At 38.2% G+C, this 24930-nt stretch overlaps 1 pseudogene; it reads left to right on the top strand.

Annotated features, from left to right (window-relative positions):
• Window positions 1–2968: 2968 nt before the first annotated feature.
• On the top strand, window positions 2969–24160 carry LOC117096744 (annotated as a pseudogene).
• Window positions 24161–24930: the final 770 nt, after the last annotated feature.

Below are 24930 nucleotides of genomic sequence, written 5' to 3'. Positions count from 1 at the left end.
TCCTCACCCATTGCTTACTTACATGCTCTCACCTTCTCAATTCTGTTACATGGTAATTTTGGTTAGATCAATGTTTATATTATGAAAACAATGCAAACACAATTCATAAATAGTTATGAAGTAAATTATACTTTTATTTTTCTCTAACTTTTTTCTATTATTTCTGTAATTCATAGTTGCCTTTTGTGGTCGTGGTGGTGGTGATTTGCTTAGCTTGTAATGTGTATGTTCCACAGCACTTGTTTATATCTAAATCTCTTCTTAACAACATTCTTACCCATCAGATATTTCATCAATTTCATCTTTCTAAAGATGCTTCTTGGAACACTTGGGGCTGATCTGTTCTGAACTGGTTCCCCTCCATGTCTGTTGCACAGATGAAATCTTGAGATTTCCTTTAGAATTGTCCTGGGGACTTAATATCTAGTTCATATACCCAAAGGTTTCCTCTTTCTTCTTTAGCTACTTTGTGTTACTGGACCACATACACTAGAACCATTTAAAAGGACAAATGGGAGAAAGATATTTAGAAATGTGAAATAAAAATATAATTATTCTTTCCTGAGTGTTCAGTTTTGGAGTAATATTTAAAGTTGAAAGCAACTTTGATCCAATATTTTGAATGCATTGTTTCATTGCTTGTAGCTTCCAATGTCACCACTGAGGAGTCTGAGGGCATTGTGCTCCCTTGTTATTTGTATGTGACTATTTTTTCCCTCATGTCTTACGGCATTTTCTCTTTGTCCACAATGTCCTGGAATTTCATCATTTAACTGCAGTTCTATTTTTTTTTTTTTTTTCTTTTTGAGATGGAGTCTTGCTCTGTCGCTCAGGCTGGAGTACAATGGAGCGATCTTGGCTCACTGCAACGTCTACCTCCTGGTTCAAGCGATTCTCCTGCCTCAGCCTCCTGAGTAGCTGGGATTCCAGGTGCATGCCACAATGCCAGGCTAATTTTTGTATTTTTTAGTAGAGATGGGGTTTCACCATGTTGGTCAGGCTGGTCTCGAACTCTTGAACTCAGGTGATCCACCCGCCTCAGCCTCCCAAAGTGCTGAGGTTACAGGTGTGAGCCACCATGACAGTCCCAATGTAATTCCACTTCCAAACATTATGCAGGACATGTCAAATTATGTTTTTGTATTATGGAGACATTCTGTTTTAATTATTTTATGTATATTATTCTCCCTCTCTCTATTGTCTTTCTGAAAGGACACATGCTTAAATACTGGGTTGCCTGGAGCAGTATTCTGATATCAAATCTTTGATTTTTCTTATTTTAAAAAGTTTTCTCTTTCAGGGAGATTTTGTCAACTTTATATTCCAATTTGTCTATTTAATTTATTAATTATTTTACCCTTGCTTTATGTTTTTATGCTTCAATTACCAAAATATTCTTTGATCTTTTATATAGTATCTTTTTTTCATGATTGCCATGTATTATGTTTTCTTAACTCTCATAGTATTAATGCTAGTTTATTTTTAACTTTTCTCCTTTTTTACATAATTTTCACTTCTAAAATTGTTTTCTCTTTGTTTTGCTCACTTTCTTTTTTTTTTTTTTTTTTTTTTTTTTAAGACGTTTTCCTTGGATGTTTGGTCATCCTTTGTTATCTGTTTATATTTAAAGTGAAGAATGAAAACCTGAATTTAAATCCTGGGTTTGTGGATGTCACTTGCCTCCTGTGTGCCTCACTGTAGGGTAATGTGGTTCAACTATTTAGTTGGAGAAACTTAGTTGTCAGTGTCATTGGGGCTGATTAGGTATCCCAGCAGAGCATTCAGATATTTCTTATCTGTAGAGAGTAGTTATGGCTGCTGACAATTAGGGAACCTTGTAGAATTATGTCTGGGTATCTCGAAGATACATACATTTTGGTCAAAACCGTTCAACAAGTCTCTAGGAAGTTCCAAACTTTCTCACATTTTCCTGTCGTCTTCTGAGCCCTCCAAACTGTTCCAACCTCTGCCTGCTATGCAGTTCCAAAGTTGTTTCCACATTTTTGGGTATCTTTACAGCAGTGCCGCACTCCTGGTCCAATTTACTATATTAGTTTGTTTTTATGTTGCTGATAAAGACATACCCAAGACTGGGTAATTTGTAAAGAAAAAGAGGTTTAATGGACTCACAGTTCTGCGTGGCTGGGGAAGCCTCATAATCACAGCAGAAGGTGAAAGGCATGTCTTACATGGTGGTGGACAGGACAAAATGAAAGGGGTTTTCCCTCATAAAACCATCAAATCTCATGAGATATATTCACTACGATGAGAACATTATGGGGGAACCACCTCCATGATTCAGTTATTTCCCACCTAGTCCCTCCCATAGCACATGGGAATTATGGGAGCTACAATTCAAGATAAGATTTGGGTGGGGACGGCTGAACCATATCAAAAATAAAAACTGTAATTAATGCCTTTTAGTTAATGTGACTTTGACAAATGAAGAGTTTTAAATATTATTGGTAAAATAAAGCTATTTGGTCTAAATTAATCTTATTGTTTCAATAAAGGTCTAATTAGGAGATGGAAACCACATGGTAATTTGAACAGGGAATATGTATATAAAAAATATGGACTATAACAGATTGTTAAGCATAAAGAGGGAAAGCAGATTCTAAAGAATATATCTTGCTGGCAAATTCCAAAGAATACACCTTGGTGGAAACTTCTAAATAGTATATCTTGTTCCCAAGAAACGAACAAACTTGGAAGACAGGCCCTCTCATCAAGGCTGGAGTTCCGGTATCACTGAAGAAGCTGGGTTTCCCTGGGCCAGAGCTAGTTCACAGTTGCTGGGTGAACAGAAAACACACCTGTGAGGTGTAGGTAGTTGAGGCTGGTGGTCAGGGAACCACAGGCCAAACTAGCAAGAATACCCATTCGGGCTAGAGATGGGAGGATACTAAGGCTTGGACAAGCTAGAAAGAAGTACTTCTCTAAGGTGCAGGAGAGTGAAGCAGCAAAAATGATTTCTGGGGACCACTGTGGTAGATTTACTAGAAATCCAGATAAGAAGGTGATACTGAAATGTCCTAAGAAGCCATCCACTGTGATGCTGCTAAAATTTGCTCGAGGGTGAGTATCACCAGATGTCTCCCTTGTGAGCTGCTTATAGCTATGGGAAAAAAATCAAATTGAAGTTCATCAGAACCAGGAAAGAAAGCTCTTTTTAGCTCCAGTGTAATCTCTAGCAGCCTCTATTGCTGAACTCTAACATTGTGCCTACTACAAAGGACAAATGTTTACAGGATTCAGCTCCACTATCACAGAATAGGCCATGAAGTATAAATTTAGAGCTGAAGGCAATAAATGGATAACTGACATACCCACCCTTGGAGTATGATACTTCTACCTTCTATCCACTAACTTGCTAGTTTTCTCAGTCATCAAACCTTGTTATTTTTTACTCTCCAGAAAATATTACCACAATCATTTCCTACGTTAGAAAGAGTCAGTCTACAGAAGCAGCTCTCTTCATTGGGTGGAAGAGGGAAATCAGAGTTCGGGTGGTTTCTTTAACACGCTTTCTATACGTTTTCATCATTTTATACCAACCACCCACTAATCTGGGATCTCTGTGGACCCTAATGCCTCAACCCTTGGGGTTATGCAAAATTCTTCTACGTGTTTCACACAGTCTGCAATTTTGGTACATAATTCAATTTTCCTAGATTTGCCAGATTATATGATAAGTTACAATTTCATAATTTTCAGGACACAATGCAAAATGAAAATGTGACACTCTTATTCAAAAATCATTAAGAATTTTTTTTTTTTTTTTTTTTTGAGACGGAGTCTGGCTCTGTCGCCCAGGCTGGAGTGCAGTGGCCGGATCTCAGCTCACTGCAAGCTGCGCCTTCCGGGCTTACGCCATTCTCCTGCCTCAGCCTCCCGAGTAGCTGGGACTACAGGCGCCCGCCACCTCGCCCAGCTAGTTTTTTTGTATTTTTTAGTAGAGACGGGGTTTCACCATGTTAGCCAGAACGGTTTCGATCTCCTGACCTCGTGATCCGCCCGTCTCGGCCTCCCAAAGTGCTGGGATTACAGGCTTGAGCCACCGCGCCCGGCCAATCATTAAGAATTTTAAGACAACAACAACAAACCAGTAAGCCAACTGCTGGGCACCTTTATGTGTGGGATCTCTGTGACTGCACTGGTTACACACTCGTGAATCTTGCATGCTCTGACTTTACTAACCCTCCATCTGTTCTCAAAGTTCAAGGTTGTGCTTTTTTCTTTCTAATGTTGCCTGTCCTTATGATATTATGTTTTTAAAAGAACTGTATCTCTAGACTGTCTTTTTCTCTGGGATCCAAAAGGATATGAGAATAAATAGATTTGTTTACTATGCCATCTTTACCTGAAATTTTGGCATTTATCTACCTAATGTAGTGAAGAGAATTTGCTATTTCTCACTTCAACTGAACCTCTCAAGTTTTGATTTCATATATAGAGGCATGAAGACTATAAACTATAAAATTTATATTTAAAAAGTAAGAAAAATATCAAACATTCAGTATAAGCAACTTGAGAATGGAGACTTGTCTTAACTAATTTATTTTCCCATATAAGAGCCTTATAAATGATGATCAAAAGGATGAAAGGAAAAATAAAGTTGTAGTTTTTCTTAATTTCACAATCTTCCTTCTTTTTTCATTCTTTTTTGTTCTTCTTCTTCTTCTTTTTTTTTTTTACTATCTCTGTATTTCCCTCCTTTTCTCCTTCCTTTCCTTCCTCTCTTCCTTTCTTCCTTTTTTTTCTTCTTAAGTAGTGACCCAGAGTGGAACACAGTCAAAAGTAAGGAAGGACATTGCTCTAGAAAGTGAATTCAATAAATCTGTTTTCTTAAACTCATATGTTCAGTAACACTTTAGTTCTAAAATTTAACTAAATTTTCCTTTTGAAAGTTACCTATTGCATTATTTCATTCTTGCTTTGCTATAAAGCAATCCCTGAGACTAGGTAATTCATAAGAAAAAGGATTTAATTGGCTCATGGCTATGCAGGCTGTGCAGGAACCACAGATCAGGAAGCTTCAGGGAAATTTCACTCATGGCAGAAGGCAAAGCGAGAGCAGGCGTCTTCACATGGCCAGGGCAAGAGGAAGAGAGGGAAGCGGGGAGGTGCCACACATTTTTAAACCAGATCTCATGAGAACTCTGCCTCTAGAAAAGCACCAAAGGGAGAAATCCAACCCCATGATCCCATCATCTCTCACTAGGCTCCTCCTCCAACATTGGAGATTACAATTCAACATGAGATTTGAGCGAGGTCAAAAATGCAAACCGTATCATTCTGCCCCTGGCCCCTCCAAATCTCATGACATTTTTACAGTGCAAAATACAATCATGCCTTCCCAATAGTTTCCCAAAGTATTAACTCATTCCAACATTAACTCCAAGATCCAAAATCTAAAGTCTCATCTGAGACAAGGCAAGTCCCTTCTGCATACGGCCTGTAGGATAAAAAGCAATTTAGTGGCTTGGAAGATAAAATGGGAGTTCAGGCACTGGGTAAATACTCCTGTTCCAAAACGGAGAACTCAGTCAAAAAAATAAAAGGGCAATAGACCCCATGCAAGTCCAAAACCCAGCAGGGCAGTCATTACATTTTAAAGCTCTAACGTAATATTCTTTGAGCCCATGTCTCACCTCCAGGGCATACTGATGTGAGGGGTGGGCTTCCAAGGCCTTGGACAGCTCTGCCCCTGTGGCTCTAAAGGGCTTAGCCCCCTTGGCTACTTTCAAGGACTGGCATTGAGTGCTTGCAGCCTTTCCAGGTGCAAGATGTGAGCTGCCAGAGGATTTACCATTTGGGATCCTGAAAGATGGTGGCTGTATTAGTTCATTCTCACACTGCTATCAACTCTCCAAGACTGGGTAATTTATAAAGGAAAGAGTTTTAATTAGTTCACAGTTCCACATGGCTAGGGAGGCCTCAGGAAACTTACAATCAGGGCAGAAGGGGAAACAAACACATCCTTCTTCACATGACAGCAGGGGAGAGAGAAATACAGAGTAAAGTTGGGAAAAGCCCCTTAAAAAACCATCAGATCTCATGAGAACTCTCAAACTATCAGGAGAACAGCATGGGGGAGCTACCCCATAATCTAATCACCTTCCACTAGGTCCCTCCCCCAAAACATGGGGATTATATTTTGGATGACAATTCAAAATGAAATTTGGGTAGGGACACAGAACCAGACCATATCAGTGGCCCTCCTCTCATAGCTCCACTAGCGTAGTGCCTCAGTGGAGACTCTGTGTTGGGGCTCCAATCCCATACTTCCCCTCTGTACTGTCATAGTAGATGTTCTCCATGATTCCACCAGGACATCCAGGTTTTCTCATACATCCTCTGAAATCTAGGCAGAGGCTCTCAAATCTCAATTCTTGCACTCTGTGCATTGACAGGCTTAATACCACATGGAAGCCACCAATGCTTATGGCTTGCACACTCTGAAGCAGTGGCCTGAGCTGTATCTGGGGCCCTTTCAATCCATAGTTGGAGCTGTAGCAGCTGGGATGCAAGCAATGGTAAGCCAGGGATGTGCAGGGCAGTGGGGCTCTGGGCCTGCCCCATGAAACCTTCTTCCCTCTTAGGTATCTGGGCCTGTGATGGGAGGGACTGCAACTAAGGTCTCTGAAATGCCTTGGATGCTTTTTTCCCATTTTCTTGGTTATGAGCATTTGTCTCCTCTTATGCAAATTTCTGCAGCCAGTTTGAATTCCACTCATGAAAGCAGGCTTTTCAAGATGGTACATCTTAAACACTTAGCTGCTTAGAAATTTCTTCACCAGATACCCTAAATCTTCACTCTCTCATTCAAAGTTTCACAGATCCTCAGAGTAGAGGCACAATGCTGCAGGATCTTTGCTAATGCATAACAAAAATGACCTTTCTCCAGTTCCCAATAAGTATCTCATTTCCACCTGAGACCTCCTCCTCAGCCTGGCCTTCGCTGTCCATATCACTGTCAGTATTTTGGTCACAACAATGTAACAATTCTCTAGGAACTTCCAAATGTTTTGTTATCTTCCTGTCTTCTTCTGAGCCATCCACATTCTTCCCACCTTTGCCGGCTACAAAATTCCAAAGCTGCTTCCACATTTTCAAGTATCTTTATAGCAATACCTCACTCTTGATACCAATTTTCTGTATTAGTCTGTTTTTCTGTTGCTATGAAGAGACTCTTTAGACCGGGTACATGATAAAAAAAAAAAGAGGATTAGTTGGCTCACAGCTCCACAGGCTATACAGGAAGCATGACTCAGGGTGTCTCAGAGAGATTTTACTCATGGTGGAAGGCAAAGCAGGAGCGGACGTCTTCACATGGCCAGAGCAGGAGGAAGGGAGGGTGAGGCAGGAGGTGCCACACACTTTTAAACATCCAGATCTCATGAGAACTTTATTATGAGAACAGCACCAAAGGGAGAAACCCATCTCCATGATCCAGTCACTTCCCACCAGGCCTCACTTCCAACAATGGAGATTATAATTCAACATGAAATTTGAATAGGGACACAAATTCAAACCATACCACCTATTTTCCAGGTGGATGGAAAATGCAACTTTAGTCACTTTTGAAGTCTGTCTCCATTTTTCTGCTTTGCTATGGTCTGAATGTACCTTCTCAAATTTCATGTGAAATTTAATCACCAATATGATAGTATTAAGAGGTGCGGCTTTGAGGAAGTGATTAAGTCATGGGAGTGAAGCTCTCATGAATGGGATTAACAACTTTATAAAAGAGGAACTGAGGAGCAGTTCATCCTTCTGTCATGTGAGGATGAAGCAAGAGGTGTCATCTATGAAGCAGGGATCAAGCCCTCACCAGACACCAAATATACTAGCGCCTTGTTCTTGGACGTCCCAACCTCCAGAACTGAAGAAATACATTTCTATTACGGAAAAATTACCCCTTCTAAAGTATTTTGTTAAAGCAGCCTAACTATATTAAGATAGCTTTTCTAAGAACTCTTTCTAAGTATTTTAATTAAGATTAAACTAGTTGTTCTAACACATAAATTGCAAAATCCCAATGGTTTAAAACAGTGTAAACTCTCACTCATGGAAAGCTCAAAATTAATATGCATAAATGACAGGCAGATTGACTTCAAGTGGCAAGTTAAGGCTTGTGTTCACCCTCTGTATTATCAGTCCCCTCATCTATAAAACCTGGCTTCCAAGGTCACAAAGTGGGGGTGGAGGTGAATTATAGTTTGTGGGAAGTTTTTTGGTGTAAGGTGCAGGGTGAAAGCTGCTGGTGGATCTATCATTTTGGAGTCTGCAGGACAGTGACCTTCTTCTCATAGCTCCACTAGGCAGTGCCTCAGTGGGGACTTTGTGTGGGGGCTCCAAGCACACATTTCCCCTCTGCACTGCCCTGATAGATGTTCTCTAGGATTCCGCCTGGACATTCAGGCTTTTCCATACATCTTCGGAAATCTAGGTGGAGGCTCGCAAGCCTCGATTCTTGCCGTCTGCATTGAAAGGCTTAACACCACATGGAAGCGGCTGGTGCTAGAAGTAATTGGCTAGAAATTAACCATATTGCTCCTCTTAACTGTAAGAGAGGATGTAAAATATAGTCTGTGTGCCCAAAATGAAGAAAAATGGCATTGATGGTTAGCTAGCAATCTTTGCCACACTGAAAGTAATTGTGTCAAAGTTCTTGGTTCTTATTTGATATTCAACTAATCCCCTACAACTGTTCAATTTTCTATGACTTCTGGTGGTTTTGTAATATTTATTTATTTATTCCAGTTGATAATGTGTTATTATCTTGAAATAAATAAATATTCTTGCCATTTTTCTCAAACATAAAGTTAACTTTAGAACAAATTACTACATCATCAATAGAACTTTGAGTATACATATTCAATGTTATGATAAACATAATTTTATATTGATCACTGTCTTTTAATAACGACACATACTTTAAAGAAAAGCATTGGGCTAAATGAGAAAAATAAACTGCAAATCTCATTCCATTGCTTTCATAACCACTTTGTTACCAAACCCATTAGTTCTTCACAAAGAGAAAACTGATGCTGAATATCTGATTACAGCAGTTCTGATGAAATGATTTATGTCCATGAGCTTTCATCAACACTTATGTGCTACAAAATTTCAAGTGGCCAACACCAAGACCAAGTCAAAGAGACAGTAGTATTGATGAAAGAAGCAGAGGCACCAGTGCCTAGGAAGCCATCAAATAAAAATGATAATTAATGAGACAGCAAATTGGGATGCTCCGAATATCACATCTCCATGATTTTGTATTAGGGCAAGAAAAGTTAGGGTCAATCACAGATACTCCAGTAAGAAAAAGGGGATCTGTTCATTAATCAAGCTCAAACCAGAGTGGTCGAAGTTCTTCCTCTCATTAGAGGAAGAGCACAGTAGTTTCTTTTAATGTTCTAGTTGACTGAATATTTCATTCTCTGATGAGAAAGAGGTTACTGAAATCATCCCAAAATTCTACTGCAGACTGAATGTTGTAGAGGCAAAATTAGGTTAGAAAACCAAACTTCTCAAAATCCATATTATAAAGTTTTACAGAATACATTTTTTTATCTGCATGAACAAACCAGCATACAGGTACTAAATCTCAGTTTGAGTATCAAATTTTGACAGTGTTTTACACTTACAATGAGATATCGGAGTATTAAGGGGCTAACAAATACATATTTAATGCTTTTCTATAATTATACTCTTAGAATAATCCTTGAGTTTTTGACGGAAAGTTTAAATATAATAATTATACAATGATAATCTCAAGATGTGATCTTTTCTGATCATTCTGAAATGTGTATTTTAAAGACATTCAGTTTATTGTTTTATACGCATATCATGGAGCCACTCAAATTTTACCAAGTCTTTTTTCTTTTCACTATCTTGAGGTATTTTATTTATTCATTTATTTTTAATTTTTGTGGATTTTTTTTTTTTTTTTTTTGAGACAGAGTCTCATTTTGTCACCGAGGCTGGGGTACAGTGGTGCAATCTCAGCTCACTGCAACCTCCGCCTCCGGGATTCAAGTGATTCTCCTGACTCAGCCTCCGGAGTAGCTGTGATTACAGGTGTGTGCCACCACATCAGCAAGTTTTTGTATTTTTAGTAGAGACAGGGTTTTGCCATATTGGCCAGGCTCCTGACCTCAGGTGATCCGCCCACCTCAGCCTCCCAAAGTGCTGGTATTATAGGCCTGAGTCACCATGCCCAGCCAATTTTTTAATTAAGGTAAAATACATATAACATTTACCATCTTTACAATTTTTAAGTTTACAATTAAGTGACATAGGACTTTATTTACTTAAAAAAGAGGTGTTTTTTTTGTTTGTTTGTTTTTAATTATACTTTAAGTTCTAGGGTACATGTGCATAACGTGCAGGTTTGTTACATATGTATACTTGTGCCATGTTGGTGTGCTGCACCCATCAACTCGTCAGCACCCATCAATTCGTCATTTATATCAGGTATAACTCCCAATGCAATCCCTCCCTCCTCCCCCCCTCCCCCCTCCCCCCTCCCCCCTTCCCCCTCCCCATGATAGGCCCCGATGTGTGATGTTTCCCTTCCCGAGTCCAAGTGATCTCATTGTTCAGTTCCCACCTATGAGTGAGAACATGCGGTGTTTAGTTTTCTGTTCTTGTGATAGTTTGCTAAGAATGATGATTTCCAGCTGCATCCATGTCCCTACAAAGGACGCAAACTCATCCTTTTTTATGGCTGCATAATATTCCATGGTGTATATGTGCCACATCAGAGAAATGCAAATCAAAACGACAGTGAGATACCATCTCACACCAGTTAGAATGGCAATCATTAAAAACTCAGGCAACAACAGGTGCTGGAGAGGATGTGGAGAAATAGGAACACTTTTACACTGTTGGTGGGATTGTAAACTAGTTCAACCATTATGGAAAACAGTATGGCAATTCCTCAAGGATCTAGAACTAGATGTACCATATGACCCAGCCATCCCACTACTGGGTATATACCCAAAGGATTATAAATCATGCTGCTATAAAGACACATGCACACGTATGTTTATTGCGGCACTATTCACAATAGCAAAGACTTGGAATCAACCCAAATGTCCATCTGTGACAGACTGGATTAAAAAAGAGTTTTTAAGAGATAAAGTCTCACTATGTTGCCCAGGCTGGACTTGAACTTCTGAGTTAAAACAGTTCTCCTGCCTCAGCCTCCCAAGTAGCTGGGACTACAGGCATGTACCACCACACCTGGTTCTTTAGTAATTCTTTTAAGTAGATATTTTATGATACATTATTTTATCTGGTGTCTCTGTTTACTATTTCACCTGCTTTCAATACAAATCATATTGATATCCCAGGTTAGCATTGGAGAATATCCTTTAAAACACCTTTCTCCTGCAAATTCAAGAATCTCCAATGACCTTCTACTGCCCAAAGCATTAATATATTCAAGGTCTTCAGAATTCATTATCATTCATCAATATTTTTAATAGATGCCCGACTGGTCTTCTCACTAGTACAACATACTTATCCCTACAGTCATGATTTCTCTTATGCCATTCTTAAAACAGACAAGCTCTAAATACTTTTTTTTCCTCATTTAAATTTTATTCCTTTCAAGTTTTGGTTGAATTCTTACTGTTTCCACAGAGTCTTCTAAGGTTTTTGCAGGCCATAAACCTCTATTTATTCTCTCTGCTTCTTTTGTATTGCATTGTTCTGCAACAATATTTATTTTTTAGTACCACTTTATTGTAATAGTAAGCACACTATTAAATTGTCAGATATTTCTGATATTAAAAATTAGGGCTTCAAGACATCAGTCTGGGGAAATATTTTATGAATAAGACCTCAAAAGCACAGGCAACAAAAGCAAAATTAGCCGGGCGCGGTGGCTCAAGCCTGTAATCCCAGCACTTTGGGAGGCCGAGATGGGCGGATCACGAGGTCAGGAGATCGAGACCATCCTGGCTAACACGATGAAACCCCGTCTCTACTAAAAATACAAAAAACTAGCCGGGCGAGGTGGTGGGCGCCTGTAGTCCCAGCTACTCCGGAGGCTGAGGCAGGAGAATGGCGTAAACCCGGGAGGCGGAGCTTGCAGTGAGCTGAGATCCGGCCACTGCACTCCAGCCCAGACGAAAGAGCAAGACTCCGTCTCAAAAAAAAAAAAAAAAAAAAAAGCAAAATTAAACAAATGGGATTTTATCAAACTAACAAGCTTCTGTAAAGCACAGAAAACAATCAACTGAGTAAAATGACAATTTACAGAATGGGATAAAATATTTGCAGACTATTTATCTGATAGAATTTAATATCCTGAACATACAAGGAACTCAATCTTCTCAAAAAAGAAAATATAAACAAACCAGACATCCAATTAAAAAAAAGGCAAGTGATCTGAACAGACATTTCTCAAAAGAAGACATACTAATGACCAACAAATGTATTTAAAAAATACTCAACTTCACCAATCTTCAGAGACATGGAAATCAAAACTGCAGTGAGCTATCATCCCACCCCAATTAAGATTGATACCATCAAAAAGACAAAAAATTTCAAATGCTAGTGACGATGTGGAGAATAGGGAACTCTTACACACTATGGGTGGAAATGTAAACTAATACAGACACTATGGTGAAAAGTATGGAGGCTCCTCTGCCAGATACCAATAGAACTACCATACCACCCATTACCAAAGTACTGAACATCTGTTCAAAGAAAAGGAAATCAGTACATCAAAGAGACTCCTGCACCTCAGGGTTTACTGCAGCACTATTCACAATATCTGAGATATGGAATCAGCATAGGGATCCAACAATAAGTGAAATATATGTGGCATATACACCACATTGGAATATTATGTAGCCACAAAAACAAAATTCGATCATTTGAGATAACAGAAATGGAGCTGGAGGCCATTGTGTTAAATACAAAAGCCAGGAACACAATGAACACTGCATGTTCTCACTCATGTGGAAGTTAAACAAAGTTGATTGTGTAGAAGTAAAAGTAAAACACAATATGCTAGAGTCCAGAAAGATTGGGGAAAAGGGGATAGGGAAAGATCTGTTACAGCTAGATAGGAGAAATAAGTTCTAATTTTCATAGCACTGTTATATGACTACAGTTACCAATGATATATAGTTTCAAACAGCTAGCAGGAGGATATTAAATGTTCCCAACACAAATAAATGATAAATGTTTGAGACGATTAAGTGTACAATTCGATGATGGATATGGTAATTACTCTGATCTAATCGCTATGCATATATACATGGAATGAAGATATCACTATGTATCCCATAAATATGTACATATTATTACGTGTCCATTAAAAATAAGATTTAAAAACTTAGGGCATGGAAAATAGTATGAAATAATTTTTTTAAATCATGCAAGTTGCTGGAGATAATGTAAACTGATAGGACTTTCTATATTACAAATTTGAAAATTTCTCCTCTGAGCTGAATAATATCCACGTACCAATCAGTTTGTGAAAATCCATGCTCTTTTTCTGCAGTCTTAAACACCTGAAACACTTGAATGATGCTAGTTAACTATAATTCTTTTTATATTATAAGTATTTTATTTATTCAATATGTGAGAAGCTTGTAAAAATTGTAAGGAATAGACCAACAATCTGATTTTTTAAATTGTCACGTACGCGAACAGACAGTTCATGAAAAAAAAAGTGACTCGGACTTCCAGCTGGGCGCAGTGGCTCATACCTGTAATCCCAGCACTTTGGGAGGCCGAGGCAGGTGGATCACCTGAGGTCAGGAGTTCGAGACCAGCCTGACCAACATGGAGAAACACCATCTCTACTAAAAATACAAAAATCAGCTGGATGTGGTGGCACATGCGTGTAATCTCAGCTACTTGGGAGGCTGAGGCAGGGGAATCTCTTGAACCTGGGAGGCGGAGGTTGCGGTGAGCAGAGATCGCGCCATTGCACTCCAGCCTGGGCAACAAGAGCAAAACTCCATCTCAAAACAAAAAAAAAGCAAAGAAAACAAAGTGACTCAGACTATTAAAAAAGAAATAGCTTGATGTCAACCTTAATGAAATTAGTGAAAATTGAAACTAAAGTAAAAGAACATTTGTTTCAGTTATTAGATTAACAAATATCAAGAAATTGATTAAATTTCTGTGATTGGAAAAGTGAATGGAAAGAATCACATATTGCTGGTGGGAGTACATAGGGTCATTTGCAAAACCAAAAATGGACATGCCCTACCCCTGTACAATAAGACATATCAATAAGGATAATGTAAATGATAGCTTCAATTTCCCTATTTATATTCTCTCTACATCTTTACAAGAAGAAGGCTACTTCATGTGAAAGTCTGCATTTTATGTCTGAGGATTTTTTTCTGGCTATGAGAGCATGGTCAGACCATACACAAAGAAATCCGAAACTACTAGAGAGAGAACCCCCTGTAGGCCACCTTTAATTAATGATGAACTGGATAGGGAATTATTGGAGAAATGCTTAGCTTCCTGGCCACTGAGTTGGAATAACTCCAAGGCATGTTCTACCCTGTCTGCCAGAGTCCCCCAGCAACACTGCGCTTCAGTTTCTCACAGTGGTAAGTGTCTTGAAACTGCACTCCTTATTAGATTCTCTCTTTTCCCCGTGTGTCTTCCTCAATCCCTTTCATGTGATTCTGAGATGACTACCAAATAAATTATTTGTACCCTAGTCTTTTTATCAGGTTCTGGTAGAACCCAAACTGATGTAGATATCCACTGCGATTTTGTCTGTAAAAGGAAAACTTGGGGGAAAATATTTCATATTATTTTATCTTATTTATAGAGAGTCTTTTTATGTTGCCCAGGCTACTCTCAAACTCCTGAGTTCAAGTAATTCTCCTGCTTCAGCCTCCTGAAGCAAATATATTTAAATGCTTATTTATAAAGATTGATAGAACACATTAAAGTTTATTCTTTCAATGAAATACTAAGCTTCATTTAAAATAAATGACAGAGCTGTCTACATGCTGATAATATATTATATCTAAGCTATGATACTTAAAAAGCATTAAATATTATAGTGCTTAGGCATATGTTTATAAAAGCATATTATATCTCAGGAAAAATAGAGAGGAATTGATAATAAAATTTATCTATGATATTAGAATCTAGCAGCTGTGGGATACTGACGAAGAGAGTCCAGCATGTTGATATAGCCCTGTTGGTGCCTTTTGATATTTATTTCACGTGCATTTCTATCTGTTCAAATATTGAATAATGAAATTTCACAAAAAAGGACAGATCAGTTTCTGTCTATGCAATTGTACGTTGAATCTCACTTGTTAGTAAGGCCTTGAGAAAACTGACCTTGAAGGAAAGGTAAATATGTATTCCAAGCCTATTGTGCTAAGATTCTATTATTTCTTAGTAAGCCTCAATTTGTAAAAGGTATTTCATACACAGAATACTCTGCATGACTGTCAATCAAACCAAAACAAAACAAACAAAATAATCACTTTCTAACACATGTAAGCTCATATTATAAATCTACATGGCAACCTCGAAGGATTTTAAGACTTTTTTTTTTTTTTTTTTGAGACAGAGTCTCGCTCTGTCACCCAGGCTGGAGTGCAGTGGCCGGATCTCAGCTCACTGCAAGCTCCGCCTCCTGGGTTTACGCCATTCTCCTGCCTCAGCCTCCCGAGTAGCTGGGACTACAGGCGCCCGCCACCTCGCCCGGCTAGTTTTTTGTATTTTTTAGCAGAGACGGGGTTTCACCATGTTAGCCAGGATGGTCTCGATCTCCTGACCTCGTGATCCCCCGTCTCGGCCTCCCAAAGTGCTGGGATTACAGGCTTGAGCCACTGCGCCCGGCCAAGACATTTTTTTAATGGGACATAAATTGGGCAAGAATATGAAGAATATTCAATGAGAAGCTATAAAGGGATTAGCTTGTATGCAATACAGTCTCGGCTCACTGCAACATCCAAACCTGGGTTCAAGCAATTCTCCTGCCTCAGCCTCCTGAGTAGCTGGGAGTACAGGTGCCCATCACCACGCCCAGTTAACCTTTGTGTTTTTAATAGAGACGAGGTTTCACCATGTTGGTCAGGCTGGTCTCGAACTCCTGACCTCAGGTGATCCACCTACCTCGGCCACCCAAAGTGCTGGGATTACAGGAGTGAGCCACCATACCCGTCTATGCAATATATTTTTGAAACCCTGTATGTACAGCAATTCTACAATCTGCCTGTGAAATAGAAGTGTATATTTTCAGGTGTTCTTAATTTTTATATAATTATTAGGTTCATGTTTCCAATCAAGTAAGAACAACCAAAACAAACACTATAAGAAAAGAATTGTTGTAACTAATTATTCGTTAATTGAAAACGTTGGCCTGTCATTTGTTGCTGTCAAATTAAAACTCCACATTAGATTCTTCTATTTAGAGTTCTTAATTGTTCGTTTCCTCTCCCTTCTTGCCATAAATTTCTAGATATTGTTCACTTTGTTTAATAATTAAGGAAGTTTTATCCAAATGATAATGAACTTTCACCATTTTGGCCTGTCTGGCAGTCTCCGAGCACATCAAATAAGAAAGGACCTGTCACCACAAAGTGCTGTGAAATGTACTTGAAAATGAAGTTTAATTTCAGTCAGCATATCTTAGACCACTGCTGTTAACAGCTCTCTCACTTTACAAGGGTGACAAGATTGTACGAAGTTGAGAACCTAAGATGAAGTAACACATTTTGTATTGCAGGATATTCTCTATTTGCTAATCTTGAGTATAGAAGAAAGAGCTTTGCTATCAGACCAGACAATTTGGAGAATAACCATTATTTTGAAAGTGGCAATGCAAATTAAAACAAGACACAAAATTATAAAAAGATTCCACTTAGGTCTAATCGTAATTAATGCCAGTAACTATTTGCATATACTTTAAAACAAGATGTTTTGGTCTTAATTTTGATAAAATGCACTTGCTCTCATTGTTCTCACTTAAAAGTGGGAGATAAATTGTGAGAACATATGAACATAAAGTCACAGACACCGGGGTCTCCTTGAGTACTTGAGGGTGGAGGGTAGGAGGAGGGAGAGGAGCAGAAAATATAACTATTGGGTACTGGGCTTAATTCCTGAGTGATGAAATAACCAGTATAACAAACCCCTATGACGTGAGTTTTCCTATGTAACAAACTTTCACATGTATGCCTGAACCTAAAATAAAAGTTAAATATGTGTATGTGCATGTGTGTGCACGTGTGTGTACACATATACTTCCTTGATATTTCTCTAGATATATGGAGCTAATGAGGTCTGGTTGATTTAATTTGGTAGAGAGAGTAGTAAATATTCGTATAGGTCTCTTTCATTAGAGTGACATAAATAGTAACATAACCAGTCAGACATTCAGAATGTGATTTTCTAAGATTTTCAGACTATTTCACTAAAAGGAAAATCATAGGCTCTTTATCAAGCCATTTTGACTGAAGCTATATTTCTTTGCCTTTTCAAACAGTGTTTTCTTGAAAAAAAAAAAAAAAAAAACTCTGCTTCTGAGAGGTTAGCCCTAATATGGTGCATCAAAGTCTGTGCCTTTACAATACCTGTTAACAGCCACAAAAGAGACTTAATAGATAATGTGAAAGGGGGAGCTATTACTCCCCTTTAAGCTGCAAAAGCATTTCTAGATAGCAGGGAAGATACAATTCAAAACACATCTGTTATGCTTCTCTTCTAATACGAGAAAACTAACATAAATCAGCATGAGAGAACCTAGCCTGCAACAATTTTGAAAAGAAAAAAAAATCTCCAATGAATTCTCATGGTAACTCCTTTACCAAAATTATACAAGACAGCAAAAACTAAAACTAAAACAAAACCCAAAATGTGTTGGATCAAGATAAAAACTTATCTGTTGAAGAAATAACTGTAGCATACAACACCTGTGTATTTTCAGAGTGAATTCTAAAACACTTAAAGGAAAATGGTAAGTGATGAGTGGCACAAACACACAATTCATTGGGTCATTGATGATATTCTAGTCTGAGTGAAATACGCCTAGGCTTTAGTTCAATTTTCCAATCCAGAAAATGTGTTTAATGACACTGTGTTTGGTGCTACATATTAAAAATGCTTTTAAAAGTAAAAATAATAACAATCTATAAGTGTGGAGATGTAAGAGTCCCAAACGTCTGTGTGTTTGTGTTGCTGTGGTGTGTATTCTCTGTGTGTGTGTGTGTGTGTGTGTGTGTGTGTGTGTGTGTGAGAAGATTGTTAGGAAGAATCTCCTTAAACTTTTGACAATAGCGTATTTTCTTAGAATTCAATAAGTTAATTCTTGTTTTACCTTACTAGAGATGATTCTTAAAGACACACACATAAGGGCGGCTGTACACAAAATTAGGAACTCTTGGAAAAGAAACAAAAGTGCGGTATAAATTTTCCCCAAGCTAAGATCAATATTCTGTAAAAAAGTAATAATAGGCCGGGCGCGGTGGCTCAAGCCTGTAATCCCAGCACTTTGGGAGGCCGAGACGGGCAGATCACTAGGTCAGGAGATCGAGACCATCCTGGCTAACACCGTGAAACCCCGTCTCTACTAAAAAATACAAAAAAAACTAGCCGGGCGAGGTGGTGGGCGCCTGTAGTCCCAGCTACTCGGGAGGCTGAGGCAGGAGAATGGCGGGAACCCGGGAGGCGGAGCTTGCAGTGAGCTGAGATCCGGCCACTGCACTCCAGCCTGGGCAACAGAGCGAGACTCCGTCTCAAAAAAAAAAAAAAAAAAAAAAAAGTAATAATAATGAATGGAAAATATAGGAGATGTCTTCTCACTTACTTACAAATGTGACCTTGGACAAACGACGTATCTTTTTTTTCCATTTTTTTCATCTGTAAATCTCACGTAGCCTTTAAAAAGGATTAAATAAAATTACATAAAAATACTTCAGGGAAGGTGCTTAGAAAAAGCCCCAGCACATGATTAGTGCTAATCACATGTTAGCTTTTACTATTTCCAGAACTATTATTAGTTTTGATATTATTATTGCTGTTAGTTAACCCATAATAGGCTTACCAAATGTAAATGTCGCATAATCATGTACCACCATTCATCGTTACCAAGCATTATCTTTATTATCTACCTATCTGTGAGTTTGGTTGTTGTTGTTTGAGACGGAGTCTCACTCTGTCGCCCAGACTGGAGTGCAGTGGCGCGATCTCGGCTCACTGCAAGCTCCACCTCCCGGGTTCCCGCCATTCTCCTGCCTCGGCCTCCGGAGTAGCTGGGACTACAGGCGCCGCCACGAGGCCCGACTAATTTTTTGTATTTTTAGTAGAGACGGGATTTCACTGTATTAGCCAGGATGGTCTCCATCTCCCGACCTTGTGATCCGCCCGCCTCGGCCTCCCAAAGTGCTGGGATTTCAGGCTTGAGCCACCGCGCCCGGCCCATCTGTGAGGTTTTTTGAAGGAAAGCCCGTTTTCTTAACGTATGTTCTGAACAAAATAATTAAGAGCAAGGACTCTGGAGTCAAGACTGTCCAGTTTGATAATTTGATTATATTTTATTTATTAGAATATTTTAGTGTGTACTTTTGTTGAGATTTTCTCATTAATATTTTATTCCAGTTATTTCCTGGGTTTCTGTGGAAGATATTATACTCACATTTGAAATAATAATTACATTAGGATTTCTTTAGAAAATATGCGTTGACTTGCCAAAGACTCAAAAAGCCATATTGTTGTTTAGAATAACCGTAAGAGGAATACATTGAGTTATTTTTTAAAACTAATGTGCAGATAAAAGGACATAGTGTAATTAAGAGAAAATTATTTTTATAGCACTTTGGACTAAATTATGATTGAATATTCTAATAGTGCCAGGAGTTACGGACACCAGTGAAAGTAAAATAAATAAGCAAATACAAAACTGCATACACTGATTGAAGATTCTTCCTCATCTACCCTGGGGGCATCATTTGCAGAGTGAATGGAGCCAAAGTCTTCTTTAGTATTAAAATCAGAACACAACATGTCTTTCATTTGAACAGAGAAAAATAAATCTCAGTTGTAAGCCTATTTTATAAACACTATAGAGAGTAGGCCAGGGGGAGCATGTCCACACAGAGTATAGTGGTTTGTTGAAAGGACACATTGGACATGTCTCTAACTTTAAAAATAACTAGAATACAGGTGTCGTATTGTCAACAATATAATGCAGAGCTGGGTTGATGCCATGTAGTAATTGATATTAACTGCAGAGGTTAGTAAATAAGAGTTACAGCAGGACATTCTATTTGATGGGCATGTCCATTGTTGCAGCTCCCACTTCAACACTTTTAAAGAGTCCTGTAAGAGCTTAATAAAGATAATTTCTATTAATTGGCAAATTTATTACTTTCTGGCTCTTTTCCATTATCCTTTAATATATTTCTCAGGCTCTGTCTTTTAATACCAACAATTAATACAGCTTCCAATTATTTGTTAAAGTGAATTAAAATTATTCCAAAGAAGCCACCACTGTTCATATTTATTGAAGTGGTCACAGACAAGGTGTCACTCAAATTCTCATATTGAACATCATTGTTCAAGCATTGCATGCAACAGGTATGGTAACATCACTGCCTTTATTCATGGTTGTCAAGAAAAATTTCATCAGACAATGTTAAACAGGTAATTATTATTTTATTCAAGACCATTGCAATGGGGAGAGAGACAATAATTAAGTCTGAACTTACCTCTGCTGTAACAAAGAATGGTAGGGTTTTTAAGGGCTGTGGTGAGTTAGTGGAAAAGTAACAAAGGATGTTGCAGGGAGGTTGATTAATGGAGTGTGTCAAGTACATTAAATTATACATTAAGTTTGTGATTAGGGCCTTTTGCTTGGAATGTTTTGCTCTGTGATTGTGTAACCTGCGTTCTGTAAGGGATAGGGGGAAGGAAGGACAGGATCCTCTGTGGTTAGCCCACGTGATCCAGAGTGAGAGGGAGGTCAGTTATCTAGAGACAAAAAGAAGCCTGCATAAAGTTCAGTCAAGCTAAGGGGAATTTTTAGGCCATCTTACCCTAAGCCACCCTTAGAGAGAGCACCACTCACCCTAAGTCACCCTCAGAGAGAGCACCAAAGCTATCCTAAAATAAATAAAGAAATATCATGGACTCCTTGGAAAGTACTATCCCAAAAGCTCTCCAGGTTCAAGAAAGCTTCAAGAAAACCCTATCTTTCCAAATGGGCTGTGATATTCTGAAAACTCATAGCAATTTCAGCTCTTGGAAATAAGTGTGAATTTCATGTTTCCATGTCTTTCTTGGATTAGTATTGGGTTTTCTAAGGCAGAATAGAATATCTGGTCAAAAGATGGGTTTAATAGCTCTTATCACTTGCACCAAGGTAAACTTTCATGAAATAGTCTTCACATAAATGCCACTATATCCTCTTTTGTAAGGAAAAAATCAGAAGAAATAATAGCTAGAAGCTTAGCAGTACAAGGACTGGTAAGAAATGATACTTGCTGAGAGAACCACGAGAGTCAATGATTGGTTGGCTACTTTGGAATTGTGATATAGGCACGGGTTTATCCATTGCCTTCTGTGAACAAAGGAGAAAAGAAAAAGCAGGGTCAGAGGATGATGATATCAGTTGTGTTTGGGATATTTGAGCTCCCTCCCTCTCTCAAGATGATGCAACAAAAGAGAGAAGTAACAAATTAGCAAATAGGGTAATGTAGATTTTAAAAGACATATGCTATTTGAGAAGTTGAAGTATTTTATGCGTTTAAAGACGATAGCAGCTGGCATTTATTATAGTCAAAATTGCTGCCTTGGAAAATTTGCAATGAAGCTTTAAGAAATCACCAAGATTATGATCCAGAATTCTAATGGGTTCAGCTTTAGGAGTAGATTACTTCAATCTGAAAGATAAAACATTGTTATTCTTAGACTGATTTTACCACTAAGAACATATACAGGCGGTAAATACGGTAGCTTTGTTGCAAAGTGAAAACTGTTCAGATGAGGAAGGAGGGCATTAGCATCTTTCATATAAACTAGGAGGCCTTTTTCAACTTTACAAGGTCTAGAAAATATTTGCTTAAATTTCATAGTGGTAAAACTGCCACGAATAAAACCATGAAGGCTGATCAGTACTGAAGTTATTTCTTGTTTGTTTGTTTGTTTTGTTCTTATTTTTACCCAAAGCTTCATAGCCGGAGAGCACATGAATAAATCACCTCTGAAGAGAGCTGAGTATGTGAATATCAGACAGAAGGTATTTTTAATACAGGCAATATCTTCTATGGCAAATGTGCTCACTTGTCAGAAAGAATGTGAAAAATATAATTAAGACGTTAATTTTGGTATACCTAAACAACATGTGTTTCCAACTAATAGTTTGAAGTTGGAAACAATTTGGGTTTGCCTGTGTTTCTGAGGCAAGTTTCAATGTGATGAGGTCTGGAATTAATTAATTTTGAGTTGTTCCTTAAATTCATAATTTAACTGATTAAAAGATTACTCTTCTAGAGTTTATGATATGAAAAGACTTCCTAGAGAATGATCACCTCGCTGATGGAGAGCAGAGGAATTCGAACTTGGAGAGACGCAGATTCAGCATAACAGTGCTGTACATGAAAACAATAGAGAATGGGTGGTGGTCTTTGTTGTTGTTTTAATAAATTTTATGTGTATTTACATTCATGGAATGTAAAACAGGTTTGTCTAGAAATCCATGATAGGTGATTGTTTCTATAATTTTATGTTTCTTGTTTTTAAAATGAACAGCTAAAATAAAAATGGATGAATATATTTTAACACTCCTTTCTCCTCACGGCATCTGATAAGCAAGCATGTGTTAATTCATGTGACTTATTATCCTCAGCATCTTTCTGTTTGTTGTACCCTCTTTCAGAAGAACTGACATTCATTATAACAGTAGAAATCATTTAAAATGTCAGTTCAAAATTTTACTGCTTGAAACAGCTCATCCTTCAATAATTAAGTCAATAAAATGAACTTAATTTAATTTAAACAGTGATGCTGTTTTGTAGGCCTGGTGGAGTCATTACAATTAGTAATTCATAATTAGAATTTTATTGATGTCCATGCACCGTGTTGCCGAGCATCATCAAGAAACTGTGATGATTGGTGGTAATTTGATAAACATTCAGAACCATTGCATTAATTATGTGCCTTCCAATTATATCTGAAGTTAATGAATGTATGGAGATATTGTGGAGAAGAATTCAAAGGACAGCTCAACCTGAATTTTAAGACCATATTTTGTAATATTCTAATTATAACTTTCCTGCTTATCAGCTGTTAGACAAAATGAGGCTTATCTAAAATATTAAATGTGAATATTGTTCATACAACAATCTGTTTTCTAAAATCTTAGTGATTAATTTGAAACAGCAGTCAATGTAATTTCTGTGTAATATGGTGAATAAAAAAGCTACAAAGCATATTTTAGACTGAATTAACAGCAAACAATCCATGAATATGGTGGCTAGAAAATCTTTAAAAAATAAAGTAAATGACCTTCCTAACTTTGCTTCTGTTTTCTCATATAAAACATAAGTGATGCCCAATTTAACTTTACTTAATTATTGCCAACAAATTAAAAGAACTACTATGGCTTTCCAGATGCCACCACTGCCAGGAGCCCAGTATTATCAGCCACGGACAACTCCACCATGTTCTTAGACATCACCGTGGATGGCGAGCGCTTGGGACGTGTCTCCTTTGAGCTGCTTGCAGACAAGATTCCAAAGATAGCAGAAAATTTTTGTGCTCTGAGCATTGGAGAGAAAGGATTTGGTTATAAGGGTTCCTGCTTTCACAGAATTATTCCTGGGTTTATGTGTCAGGGTGGTGACTTCACACAGCATAATGGCACTGGTGGCAAGTCCATCTATGGGGAGAAATTTGATGATGAGAACTTCATACTAAAGTACACAGGTCCTGGCATCTTGTCCATGGAAAATGTGCTGGATCCAACACAAATGGTTCCCAGTTTTTCATCTGCACTGTCATGACTGAATGGTTGGATGGCATGCATGTGGTCTTTGGCAAGGTGAAAGAAGGCATGAGTATTGTAGAAGCTATGGAGTGCTTTGGGTCCAGGAATGGCAAAACCAGCAAGAAGATCACCATTTCTGACTGTGAACAACTCTAATAAGTTTGACTTGTGTTTTATCTTCATCACTAGACCATTCCTTCTGTTGCTCAGGAGAGCACTCCTACACCCCACTCGCTCGCAATATCCCATCATCTTTGTGCTCTTGCTGCAGTTCCCTTGTGTTCCATGTTTCTCTTGTTCCCTTCCATGCTTAGCTGGATTATAGAGTTAATTTTATGATCATGAAATAAAAACTAACAACAAAAAAGAATTACTACAAAAAGAATGCATATTCTCCTAGATAAAAATACATAAAAATTACATATCAGTGAAGACTGTCAATATCTTTCCTTTTCTTTACTGATGGGGTTGAGGGAGGAGGGCAGAATCACATTTGGTTGGGCCTATTTAAACTTAATTAGCAGAGCATATTTTGCATAGCCATTACAAAAACCAATTCTCTAGAAAATTGATATATACATGTTTTCAATTTGAGTGAGATATGGTTTGGCTGTGTCCCCACCCAAATCTCATCTTGAATTGTAGCTCCCATAATTCCCATGTGTTGTTGGAGGGACCCAGTAAGAGACAACTGAATCATGGGGGAGGTTTCCTCCATACTGCTCTCATGGTAGTGAATAAGTCTCATGAGATCAAATGGTTTTATAAAGGGAAACTGTTTCTCTTTGTTCTCATTATTTCTTGCCATGTAAGACATGCCTTTCTCCTTCCACCATGATTGTGAGGCCTCCCCAGCCACGTGGAACTGTGAGTGCATTAAACCTTTTTTTCTTTATAAATCACCCAGTCTCGGGTATGTCTTTATC

The sequence above is a fragment of the Trachypithecus francoisi genome, unplaced genomic scaffold (genome assembly GCF_009764315.1).
Source record: "Trachypithecus francoisi isolate TF-2019V2 unplaced genomic scaffold, Tfra_2.0 Lachesis_group14, whole genome shotgun sequence".
Lineage (NCBI taxonomy): Eukaryota > Metazoa > Chordata > Mammalia > Primates > Cercopithecidae > Trachypithecus > Trachypithecus francoisi.
This window is presented reverse-complemented; position numbering and strand designations above follow the sequence as displayed.